Source organism: Orcinus orca, chromosome 16 (assembly GCF_937001465.1).
Source record: "Orcinus orca chromosome 16, mOrcOrc1.1, whole genome shotgun sequence".
Lineage (NCBI taxonomy): Eukaryota > Metazoa > Chordata > Mammalia > Artiodactyla > Delphinidae > Orcinus > Orcinus orca.
The window spans coordinates 38644932-38649158 of record NC_064574.1 but is presented as its reverse complement, the minus strand read 5'-3'; positions in this window follow the sequence as shown (position 1 = coordinate 38649158).

Here is a 4227-nt window from a genome sequence, read left to right as displayed (position 1 = left end):
TGCAACGTGACTTTGAAACCCTTCCATCAGGAAACAATTTATTGTTTGAAACCTTGTCTCCCTCCCTACACCATGACCCAAGTCGTGTCTTGGCTGTTCTTGTGACTTGCCTTGGCCAATAGAATGTGGAGGAAGTGATGTTTTATTTTGAGTCTAGACCTCGGAAAGCTTGTGTACTTCCACGCTCTCTCATAATCTTTCCACCACCGCATGAACAAGCCCAGACCAGCACCACAGGACAACGAAGAATCCAGCCAAAATCACCCTCCCCAACTCACAGACAACCACAGACACATGAATGGGACCAGACAAGACCAGACGCACCTCCTACCTGAAACAAAGAGATATGATCTATAATTAACGCTTGTTGGTTTTTCATCCCAGTTTTCTTTTTGCACCTAAATCCATCTTTACCACTTTAGCATTGTTTATGGGGACAGAGGAAGGAGTTGGCCTTCATCATGAAGTTTAATTTGAGTTTTGAGCTTAACTGACCTCTAACTGCAAGAGTCAGGGGAATCCCAATCAACATGCTTCAAGTGTAAAATGTAGAGAAGAAGGCTACCTGGTCAGCAGTGGAATAGGTAAATTAACAGTGGTATATTCACACGATAGAGTATTATGTACACTGAGAACAGACAAACTACAACTGCACACAGTAGCATGAATAGCTTCCACAATACAGTGTCGAGTGAAAGAAACCAGACACAAAAGAGCACAAACTATATGATTCCATGTATTACAAGTCCTAAATCAGACAGTACTAATCATTGGTGATAACATTCAAGAGAGGATTTACTTCTGGGAACAGGTAATGTCTGACAGCTGAGTTCACAGGGGTGTTCAGAATGTGAACATTCATTAAGTTTTATGCATATAGTGTATACTCTTTTCATTATTTAATCTTCAGTTTAAAGCTTAAAAAGAAAATATAGAGGAAAAGTGACTTCCTCAGTGATGAGGTTAATACTTCAAACTCCTGCCTCTTTTTTTCTGCCTCAATTCCATTACTTTTCAATGTTCAGGAGGTAAGGGAAGTTAAGGCAACTTGGAGGAATAAAATAAATGCAGGGAGAAGTGTTCCTTTGAAAGAAACGGCAGAATTACCACCTTCAAGGCAAATAGTCAACACACACATTTAAATTCAATTAAATATACTTATTGAGCATTTACTAAGTGCCACGCATTGTTCTAGGTACTTAGGATAGATCAGGGAACAAAAATGACAAAGATCCTGCTCACATAGGGTTTATATGATAATGGGGAAGGGGTGGAGGGTGGAAAAATTATAAACAACATAATGTGTAAATTATGTTGTAGTTAGAAGATAATCAGTACTTTGGCAAAAAAAAATGGCATAGGTAATGGTGATCAAGAATGCTGAAGGAGAACTGGTTGTAAGTTTTAAGAGGCAGTGAAAATATGTTTAAACAGTTTTGAGGACAATATTAAATGCTTTATATTCCTTCTGTCATTTGATTATCATGAAAACAAAATTATTTTCTGACCCTTTGGAACGCTTATTGTCCCTCATCCAGACCCTGCATGATCAATGCACACAGTTGAGTCGGTCTTAAAATATTGCCCAAGTATATATGAGCCAAATACCTGGAGTCCTGAGCAATGCTAATAAAATCAGTTGAGATATAGATCCTTGTCATTGTATCTACTTTATTATAGTTTGTTTCCCATTGCTTGCTTTTATCATTAACTGCATCCTCTAAAGTATTTTCTGAGATATGGCCAAACAGAGAACTTGATTGTGAGTGTTTCTTGGTATAACTTTTGTTATTTATTGACAAGTTGCTTGATATTGTTGGGTTTTTTAAAAAAATATTTTAAATAGACTCTTTTTTAGAATGGTTTTAGGTTCACAGCAAAATTGAATACAAAGTATAGAGAGTTTCTGTATACACGTTTTCCCTCCACCCTCACTGTCCACAACCATATCAGAGTGGTACATTTGTTATAGTCAGTGAATCTGCATCATTATCACCCCAAGTCCATAAATTACATTAGGGGTCACCCTTGGTGTTGTACATTCTGTGGGTTCTGACAAATATGGCATGACATGTATCCAATGTATAGTATCATTGAGAATAGTTTCATTGCCCTAAAAATCCTTTGTGTTTTGCCTATTCATCTCCCTCCCTCCTAACAGTTATAAATTACTAATATTTTTACTGTTTCCATGGTTTTGCCTTTTCCAGAATGTATATACAAGTTGACCCCTGAACAACAAGAGTTTGAACTGCACAGGTCCATTTATACATAAGATATTTTTCAATAGCAAATACTACAGTACTACCCTGTCTGCAGTTGACTGAATCTGCACATGCAGAAGAACCTGGATATGGAGGGCTGACTCTAAGTTATATGTGGATTAACCTCTGAGTTGTTCAAGGGTCAACTTGAATCATTCAGTATGTAGCCTTTTCAGATTGGCTTCTTTTACTGAATAGTATATATTTAAGGCTCCTCTGTGACTTTTCATGGCTTGATAGTTCATTTCTTTTTGGGCTGAATAATATCCCATTGTCTGGATATACCATGGTTTATTCATTCACCTACTGAAGGACATCTTGGCTGCTTCTAAGTTATTGCAATTATGAATAAAGCTGCTATAAACATCTGTGTGCACATTTTTGTGTGGACATAAGTTTTCAACTCATTTGAGTAAATACCAAGGAGTGTGATTGCTGGTAAGAGTAGGTATAGTTTTGTAAGAAATTTCCAAACTGTCTACCAAAGTGGCTTTACTATCTTGCATCCCCACCAGCAATGAATGAGAGCTCCTCTTGTTCTACATCCTCGTCAGCAATGGTGGTGGTCAGTCATTCTAATAGGTGCAGAGTGATATCTCCTTATTTCAATTTGCATTTCTCTGATGACATATGGTGAGGAGCATCTTTTCATATGCTTATTTACCATCTGTATATCTTCTTTGGTAATGTATCTGTTTAGGTCTTTTGCCCATTTTTTAAATAAGGTTGTTAGTTTTCTTATTGCTGAGTTTTACAGAGTTTTTTGTATATTTTGGATGCTAGTCCTTTATTAGATGTGGTTTTTTTGCAAATATTTTCTACCTGTCTGTGGCTTGTCTTCTCATTCTCTTGACAGTGTCTTTTGCTGAGCAGAAGTTTTTAACTTTAAAGAAGACAAGATTATCAATTATTTCTTTCATGGATCATGCCTTTGGTGTTTTATCTAAAAAGTCATCACCATACCCAAGGTCATGTAGGTTTTCTGTTATGTTAGCTTCTAGGAATTTTATAGTTTTGCCTTTCACATTTAGGTCTATGATTCATTTTGAGTTAATTTTTGTGAAAGGTGTAAGGTCTGTGTCTAGATTCTTATTTATTTATTTTTGCATGTGCACCTTCAATTGCTCCAGGACCATTTGCTAAAGAGATTATCTTTTCTCCATTGCATTCCCTTTACTCCTTTGTCAAAGATCAATTGACTATGTTTATGTAGATCCATATCCAAGCTCTCTGTACAGTTCCATTCATTTATCTGTCTATTCTTTTGCCAATACCACACTTGGCTTGATTACTGTAGCTGTATAGAAAGTCTTCATGTCAAACAGTTTCCGCCCTCTAACTTTGTTCTTTTCCTTCAATATTGTGTTAGCTATTCTGAGTCTTTTGCCTCTCCAAATAAACTTTAGAATCAGTTTGTCAATATCCTTAAAATAACTTGCTGAGATGTTGATTGGGATTGCATTGAATTTATAAATCAAGTTGGGATGAACTGACATCTTGACAATATTTAGTCTTCCTATTCATGAACATGGGATATCTCTTATTTAATTCTTTAAAAAATTTCTTTTATCAGAGTTTTGTAGTTTTCCTATATAGATCTTGTACATATTTTGTTAGACTAAGTATTTTTTAAGGGGGGGGGGTGCTAATGTAAATAATATTGCTTTTAATTTCAAATTTACTTGTTTATTGCTGGTACATAGGAAAGTGATTGACTTTTGTTATGTTAACCTTGTATCCTGCAACTTTGCGATATCACTAATTTGTTCCAAGAAGTTTTCTTTTTTTGTCAATTCTTTCAGATTTTCTGTAAAGACAATCATGTCATCTGTGAACAAAGACAGTTTTGTTTCTTCCTTCCCATGAACAAAGACAGTTTTACTTCTTCCTTCCCAAACTGTACACTTGCTTGTTTTTATGTAGTCATTCATATAGTAAATAACAGAAAAGGATAATCAATTTT